Below are 9,785 nucleotides of genomic sequence, written 5' to 3' on the forward strand. Positions count from 1 at the left end.
GCCTGTAAATGTTCCCCAATGTGCATGATACTTGTATAATAAAAGTATTCTGGATAGAATCTGTGGAAAAATAAAAAAGTAAAATTAAATTATGTAAGTGAAACTAAGCCAATCATATTGAAAATACAGGTATCAATTATCAAAACTCACATCTTTTGCTTCTTTTGTAGTGTCTTGCTATGACCCCTGCTCTTCAGGCTGTTTATGTGTCTTCTATGTGTGTGCAAGATGGAAGTGTTTCGTGATGTGTGATTGCGTGCCTTCCAGTCACATCACACTGAGGGCTTTGACTTGGCCATGAGGGGAATAGTTACAATAGGATAATGACAAAGACTGGAAGCTAGGGCTTTTATTTTTCTTATTAGCCTGTTGTTAGGCATAGACTAATATGCTTAAGACCAAGATGGTGCAAATTCTAACCTCTTAACTAAAAAAAAAAGGAGAGAAGGAAGGAAGAGGAGAAAGGAGAGCTTCTCCCAGTGTGCTAACCTTCATATGTTGCTTTTCTCTGCAGACATCTGTGATGCTCTGCTGGTCTCTGCCTTGCTCTGGGTGTCCTTCAGCAGCTCTTCAGAGCTGTCCAGTAGCCATGGCTTTGGCTTTGCAAATCTAAATCAGAGAGATGGTGAGTCAGCTGTTATTTCTGCTCCTTCCTCAGAGAGAGCTTGCATCTTTATTTCTGTTCCTGTAGCTCAAAAATTAATTATTTGCATTTTATGAAATTAAAGAAATTGGACTTTTCATGTTATCTTTCTTTTTATAATAGATTTATTTTTATTTTCTTTGGATAAATCTCTTCCTTATTGGTTGCCAGTAAATACTCATAAAGGAAATTAAGTCAGAATGGAATTATTGGGAGCTATTCGTTATTTCCAGTTATACCAAATCTTTTTAGTTTGACAATAGACTATGAAAAAATTATTATTCCAATTAGCTGATCATGAAAAACTGAAATATATAAATAAGTAAATGAGCCAACATCAGAGCCACTGGGGTTAGTCAGTAGGCCGCCACACAGGATCTCTGTGATGAAAAGAGAACAGGGCTGCCTGATGGGCAATGAGCACCATCCTGGGACATCATATGACAGGAAGCCAGGGGAAGGCTGTGCTGATAGTAGGGATGGTCCCTTCTTAGGTAGTATGAAGGAAGCTGTGAACTTGCTTTTTGGAAATGTATCATTCTATCACAGGACTCCAGTGTCATTGAATAAATCACTTTTCTGTTGCACAAATAGTAGTTCAGAGGATTAATTCAGTTAATAAAATTAAAAATAAAACTCTCTACAAAATTCTAAAGAGGTAGACTGATTTTTCTGTGAAAGGTAGCTAATTCATTCAGGAAGTACAATTTAAAATGAGCTCTTCCCCTTCTAAGTACATCCTTGTAAATATTGGTGATGTAGTCTTGGAGTTGAGTATTTACTCCCTTTATGTAATATTCCAAAGATCTGGGTTTAAGTATAGCTTGAGTTTCTTTATCCATTTAAAATCAAGCATGGTGCTTAGTTATCAGATACATTGATAGGAAAAAGTTGATACAAGAGGAAAACCCAGAAAGTGGTATTTAAATATAAAATATTTAAATTGCCCATGATTGTCCACTCTCAATTTTTTTTTAAATGTGAAGGAGCATTCTGTGGCCTGAGAGTTAAACTTCAAATCTCATTCAAATATTTCCAGCATGACAGTAAAAATATATTGTCTTTGAAACCAGGGTTCATCTATTATTTACATTATCAAATTAACATTTTTTGTCTGGTGATTAATCTAATATCATGTTAACATCTAAACTTTTCAGTGGTTTCAAAGATTATAATAATAAGTAAACACTCAATTATTTTATTTTTAAAATTTTTTTAAATTTATTTTTTAAAAAATAAATGATAGCAGAATGCATTACAATTCTTATTGAACATATACAGCACAATTTTTTATATATCAGGTTGAAAAATTAAAAGTATGTTCATAAAATTATAAACTATGTTCATACCAATTTGTGTCTTCATACATGTACTTTGGATAATGATGTCCATCACATTCCACAATCCTTGCTAACCCCCTGCCCCCTCCCTTCACTTCCTACCCCCAGACCTATCTACAGTTTGTCTATTCCTCCCATGCTCCCCCTCCCTACCACACTATGAATCAGCCTCCTTATATCAGAGAAAATACTTGGAATTTGTTTTTTTGGGGATTGGATGACTTCACTTAACATTATCTTCTCCAACACCATCCATTTACCTGCAAATGCTATAATTTCATTCTCTTATTGCTGAGTAATATTCCATTGTGTATATATGCCACATTTTTTTGTCCAATAATTTACTGAAGGGGCAATTCAATTATTTTAAAGAAGCCCAGTGGGCTTGCATGTTGTGTTTCTGATCTGTAGAGACACAAACCTGTTATGATTCAGGCTTCCCTGCAGCAGGTACTTTTTCCTCTCTCTATATATACATATAGAGAAAAAAGTCTCCTAGTTTCAAATCTACTTATTTCTATTATATTTAATTTAAAAAGTTAACAGCTCAGAATATGATAAGCAGTCATTATGAAATGGTAGTGCTAATTTCACCATGTATATTCGGATTACTTTCACTGCATATTTAAGTTAATTTTTTCTAAGACAGTAGCATTCAGTGTTAGTGTTTATGGTTGCAACTCTGATTGCATGTAATGTGTGTTTCAATAAATATTCCTTGATATTGCTACCAAACTTCATGCTCATTTGTGAAGTGTGATTTATAAAGCTCAATGTATCAATACTTCTTCTGAAGGATTATTTATGTGTTTTCTGTTTTATGTGTATGATTTTCTTTATATACTCATGCATTTTATTTATTTCTGTATATGTGTTGTTTTCTTTTGATTTATGAAAAGTAATAAAATACTTCTTAGCAACACTTTTGTGACAAATAAAGGAAAGGAGTCTTATGAACTGTTCTGGGAAGACTGAGTAGAGAAGTCTGGGCAGGTTCAGGTGTTTCCAGTGACCAAAGACAGAGAGGCAGTTCCCAAGGGGCTGAGCATCATGGCAAGTGATCTTGTTGCCACATTTGAGGTCAGTAATTTTTTGAGTTTCCTCTGGAAGAGAAAAGTTATTGTAGTGATAGTAATGGATTTGTATTATCATTCAACATAGAATTAAATGCTCTTAGAGTTCATTTTTTTAAATTTATACATGACAGTAGAATTTATTTTGGAATATTATATAAACATGGAGTACAACTTCCAATTCTTTTGGTTGTACATGATGTGGAATTATATTGGTTGTGTATTCATCTTTGAACATTGGAAAGTGATGTCAGATTCATTCTTTCCTATCCCCATTCTTCCCTATTCCAATTCCCCCTCCCTTTCCTTCATTCCCCTTTATCTAATCCAAAGTACTTCTTTTCTCCCCCTACCCCATTGTGAGTTAGCATCCACATATCAGAGAGAATGTTTGGCCTTTAGTTTTTTGGGATTGGCTTGTTTTACCTAGCATGATATTCTCCAGTTCCATCCATATACTGGCAAATGCCATAATTTCATTTCTCTTTATGGGTGAGTAATATTCCCTTGTATATATATATATATATATACTATGTTTTAAGAGTTTATTTTTAAAAGCTCTGCTTGTGATGCTTCTTTTGGAATTCCCATTTAAAGGTTGAGGGTAGGTTCCAGGTATACATTTAACAGAGTGGCCCTGACATGATATGCCTTATCTTTTTATTTCAAGAAACATAAACTGTTTAAAAATTAACATCTCAAAATGCCTCCACTAAATTTTTTTTAAATTGATAGATAGATTTTAAGAAGTAAAACTTCTTAAGTTAAGAAAATTAAGAAAATTCATGTCATTAAATACAGGTAAAATTTCTAACAAAATTGGATTTGACTGTTTACTTTGTGGCCATCAAAATTAAATTTGTATTTTCTAAAATTAAGAGTTAGTATGACTCATATAAAAGCAGATTGCTGAATATGCATTCTAAATAAGAACATGCTATAAATATTAATTTTCACTTTTTCTTCTCAAAAACTTTCTTTTTTTTTTGAGAGAGAGAGAGAGAGAGAGAGAGAGAGAGAGAGAGAGAGAGAATTTTTTAATATTTATTTTTTTAGTTCTCGGCGGACACAACATTCTTTGTTGGTATGTGGTGCTGAGGATCGAACCTGGGCCACACGCATGCCAGGCGAGCACGCTACCGCTTGAGCCACATCCCCAGCCCCTCAAAAACTTTCTTAAGAAACTTTATATTCCATATTTATTCAGATAAATGTTAAAAAATAAAAAAAAAATAAACAACAACACCCAAAAAACTATCTCCATGTGAGCTTTCACTCCACATTTTTCTTGTTCATGGGGTCTAGGGACTATAGTTAAAGCTGACTCATAGCATCAGATGCTGCTGCCTTCCAGCCTCATTGACAACCTTCTCATCCTGTCCGTCATGGGGGCTGTAGGTGCAGGATTGGAGACCAGAATCATGATCTTGGCAGAGGTGGTTGAAATTGACTAGGAAATCATATCAGTTTTTTTTTTTTCTTTTCTGCTTCGCCAAGTGCTTGCATAAATGCTCCTTTCTTGGAAAGGATTGTTCTTTTCATAACTCAGATGCTGAAATTGTGAGCTCTAAAGCTGAAAGTTGCCATCTACATGGGTGATCCCATTGGAGACAGTGGAAATTGTAAACTGCTTTGATTGCAACTGTATCAAAAGTGGCAGTAAGAATGCAGTATGAATTTTTTTTTGGGGGGGGTAACAAAAGTAGATGGAGACAAATGGAACTGATTTGATTTTTCCTTTTTTTCCTTGTAATTCTCAGCCTTACCAATGGTATTGAATATGTTTTTATAGAACATGGACTGCACTCATCTGCCTTCATTCCCCTTTATCTAATCCAAAGTACTTCTATTCACTCCCTACCCCATTGTGAGTTAGCATGAGCTAATCTGTGATATGCATTCTGTAGAAACTGTACTTTGAATTTTGTATTTTAACATTTTTTACCTCATCTGTTGGTGGAGCCAGGAAAATACTTGCCTAATACTTCCAATACTAGTCATTGCTGAGCATTTTAGAAACTCTTGTTAACATGAAGATACTTATTTCTCATTTCCATATAGTTAGTAGTATGTACATTTATGTTATGGGCATCAGGAAGATAAATAAGAAAATAAAAATGATTAGATCAGGGAAAATATTTAAATTTGTCCTTAAGATACTAAATAGTTTCTTACAACATGAGGGTTGACTATTTGAATTCTAAAATTTCCCAAATAGCATATGATATAAAATTTATTGGCTTTTAATCCGTGAAATGTTTTTTTAAAAACTTGAAAGAGTAAATAATAATTTAAAATACCTTAAAGTATATCTACCCCTGATACAAATCAGAATATTACTAAATATTCAATGCAAATCTTACCCTCACATTTTTTTTCCATTGAACCCAGGTTTGTTTTTTGTTTTGCTTTGTTTTGTTTTTGTATTTTCATCATTATGCACAGGCAGGTGCCTAATGGAATTGGCCTGTGTTCCATCAAGTAGGTCAATTCAAATCACAGCAAAGGGACTTGCAAACTAGATTTCTATAAAGGTGAATGAAATACAGGGATGATTTTGCCTTTGCACATCAGATACTTAATTCTGTTTATTCTTTCTAAAAAATTTAGACCTATGATGGCCAAGAGATGTTCTGTTTTTAAGCTACCATTATTTTTTTCTTGATTTTTTTTTAAACCCTGCAAGATGCACTATGGGTGTGAAGTGGCTGTGGACAGGCCAAAGGTAAAAATGTGTCCATGTGCTAGTGCACAGTGCTGTCTTGGCAGCTACATAGCTTTATTTAGTCAGCTTTTATGAACTGCAAAATGATAGCAAGGGGAAGCAAATTGAAACAACAAGGTTTGGAGAGAATCTGCCCTGGAGTCATCATATGGAAGGTAAACACCTGCTCTGTTTTTTTCCTGCTCCTCTCTAGTTTCAGAGCCTTCATATTTTCCATAAAGCTGAAGTTAACAGATGAGACAAACAGAATAAACTGGCCAGAGAGGCAGTGTTAGGTGTGACTTTGTCTCCAACTATGTCAAATTATAGAATTACCCTCAGAATCTGGGATCTGCTGGACTCAGTTGCCTGTTTTGGGTGGTTGAGCACTTTCCAGGAATGCTTAGATTTATTAGTGCTGTTCCTTTCTTGCAAGATGGTATTTAGATGCATAGGACAGTCTCCTGCCCTTGTGGAACTGTATGATAGGAGAAGACATCCTGGTATACATCAGCTCCTCATGCTGGTCTTCGCTCTTGCTGTGTGCTGAGGGAGTTTGCCTGGCCTTAACCCTGAAGACTGTTACATCTGCTCCTGAAGCCTGTGGTGGACTTTCTAATTGTTCCCAGGGAACAGTCATCATCTTGTGCTGAATGTGTCCCATGTCACTTGGCTTGTTGCTGATGGTGTGGCCTCCCTGAGGTCTGTGAGTCTCATTTTTGGCCTGAGCAGCAAGTCAGGGCCTTGATTATGTTTACTTTGCCCCTGTCAAGTTGACCTTCTCTTTAGATTCTGTTAGACTCAGCTTACTTCTTTGTCTCCTTTTGATGATCTTTTGATGGGATTCTCAGTCACTATGAGGAAGTGGAAAAAAATATTGATGGGTTTTGTCCTGGCAGTTTAGGCTCAGAACTGACCTATCAGCTCAGCTGCAACAACTAGTCACTTTGCCCTATGAAACCACAGAGGGCATGGAAGATGAAGCTTTATGTGGCCAAGGAGTATAAAACCAGGAACTGCAGACTGTCTCTGACTTGGCATGATCCAACATGTGATTTTTCAACTTTACCATGGTGTGATAGTGATATGCATTCTGTAGAAACTGTACTTTGAATTTTGTATTTTAACATTTCTTTGGCCACATGATCTAATATTAAGGTTGAAAAACCTGTACTCTATAGCATATTGTGATATTTGATAGGTTAGGTGTATTTAATGCATTTTTCCATTTACAATATTTTAAAATGATGGGTTTATTAGTTTGTATGCCATGTTAAGTCAAATAATATTAGTATTTGGCAAAGGGTGGTAATGGATGGTGATACTTTGCCCCTACAAGGTCGTATCCCTAAATTCCACAGGGAAACAGAGCAAAAGCCTGCCTGTTCTTTTCACATATTCCTCTGACTTTTCTGATCCTCTGGGTCTTTGTTCCTGAGCAAGGATTGTGGATTACTAACCTACCATATATTAGGTAGTTCCTTCTCCTATGTAGCAGGAAGTTATCACATCCTACTTTCCTCTTTTCTGAATTGTTCTTATTCTCCCTGGTTTCTCTGGGACTTAAAGGTATAATGATCCCTGGCAAATAGCAATAACTAAAGGTGAGGGATGACAACTAGAGCAACTTATTTCAAAATTATTTCTGTGTATATGATCTATCTGGTCAATATATCATGGTGACCACAATTTTGCCATGAAAGTTTTCCAATTATCTGAGAGTAAGTAGTACCTAAGGCTCACTTGGTACTTTACCAAATGGTGTTGGGAGGCCTTCTTGGGACCAACCAAATTCTAACCTAGTTGGGGAGCAAATTCTATTTCTTTTCCCTTTCAAAATAACTGTTCTTATTTTTTAGCTTCTTATATTATTCATGATACACTGCAGTACATTGAGAATATTAGTGTGTCCTCTTTATATAACCAAGATGTCTTTGTTTACTTAACCTGTTTATGATTGAAATGCTTGTCCCCATGGATGTGTATTTTGCCCATGGCTTGTCATGCTTTCCATGGCTTCTTACCCATGCACAAACAACTACATTGCCTCTTCTGGGAAATGAGACATTCCCTTTTCCCCATTCAGGGATTCTGGTAAAAGGCCTACCAATGAAGGTGGCCTTCATTCCTGGCCAAAGGGTGTGGTTGAATTAGTGACCTTTCATGAGGTAGTTGGGATCACTAAGGTGCATGGATCGAATCAAAGCACATGGGATTCATAGATAGCAGGTCTAATTTGTAGCCCAGCAATTGCTCCAGACTATGGAATGTCTCATTTTGCTGAATGTTAGTGGAGACCTTCCTGAGTAGGAGTTGACTATAAGACCATTTCTGGGACTCCCTCATCTCTCTTCCCCATAATCCTTGAAGTTTGACTCCTATGATGTTGCTCCATGGAAATAATGTCAAATGTCACACTACAGAGACACATGCCCCCACTTGGAATGTTCTTTATCAGTGGAATTCACCATTTGTAAAGCTTGGACCTCCTCCATTTTGCATGTGTACTAGAGCAATATATATCCTATGACAGGGAATCTACTTGTGCCTCTTCTCTCCCAAGGCCCTCACAGCACATTTACAAATTGCAGTGAATTAACCTATCATAGTATCCTTAGGGAAAGTGTTTTTCCATTGATGGGATTTCTTTCCCAGAATCATTTGGCAGACTGTACCAATAAATAGAGGATTTTTGAGGGCCTCACCCTTTAATTTCCTGCCATGGTTGTATACTACATTTAATTTTTGAAAAAATAGTGACTAACTTCCTTAGGAACAGTAACAGAAAGCTCTCAACATTTAGGGTACCTGGCCTCCTGCTTTGCTGGGCAGACTCCCAGTTGTTATGAGGACATCAAATAGACATGCTACTGTTCTGACCTCCTGTGTGGCAATCTGAAATCTTATGTATTGAAGTAACTCAGGGGACTTCTGGAAGATGCACACAGATGCTTTCATTGAGACTCATCAGATCTCTGTACAACACCTTGTAAATGTGAGATCTTTACATGATAAAATCAGCTTGGTGGCATACCTTATTCATGCATACCTGGCCTCCTGCTTTGCTGGGCAGACTCCCAATTGTTATGAGGACATCAAAGGGACATGCTACTGTTCTGACCTCCTGTGTGGCAATCTGAAATCTTATGTATTGAAGTAACTAAGGGGACCTCTGGAAGATGCACACAGATACTTTCATTGAGACTCATCAGATCTCTGTACAACACCTCGTAAATGTGAGATCTTTACATGATAAAATCAGCTTGGTGGCATACCTTATTCATGCATAAATGAGATTCTGTATATATTCAGATTATCTATAGGCTTGCTAGGCAATTCTAGTTTTATTTTTAATGTGAGATGTTAGCAGAACTGTTTTAGAATTTGTCAGTAAAGAACTTCCAACAACTAAGACCTGAAAGCACCAGGTCAACACAGATCTTTAAGATGTCATGGTGCCTCTTTGGCCTCTTCCTTTTCAACTTGTTCAGGAGACTGTGCACATGAAAAAACAGAGTAACACACAATAGTGGTAGATTTTTGTTTATGTAGGAAGAGCTACAGAAGTGTGTATCAAATGCCAAAATGCACTGAAATTTGTCCCTGAGGATGGTATGCACAAAACTTCAGGAAGCTAGTGGTGACCTCTCATGATGTGTTCCCAAACCAGGCTCCTTTTGCCCACCAAACAGCATGCCAGTCACTGAAATGAGTTTTGTAAAGGTGCAAGAGTTTATCCACAAGGTAGCCAAGCATGAAGATGGGAGGCCTAAGTCTCATATTGACTTCCTGAGAATAGGATTTGGGGACATTTATGGGATATGGAAACAGGGTATTTAAGGTGTGGGCATGATTGGAGGTGAGGTAATCAGCCCAAGATCAGAGCACCAGCAGACTCAGTGCCTGGTGAAACCCTATTCCTCAGTACAATGTGGTCTCCTGCAGAGTTGGAAGGGAAAGTGCCCAGGGAGGTCCCTCCAGCTCATTTATAAGGTATTTATCCTACCTGAGGATGAAGCCATCAT

Source organism: Ictidomys tridecemlineatus, chromosome 13, assembly GCF_052094955.1.
Source record: "Ictidomys tridecemlineatus isolate mIctTri1 chromosome 13, mIctTri1.hap1, whole genome shotgun sequence".
NCBI classification, from domain to species: Eukaryota; Metazoa; Chordata; class Mammalia; order Rodentia; family Sciuridae; genus Ictidomys; species Ictidomys tridecemlineatus.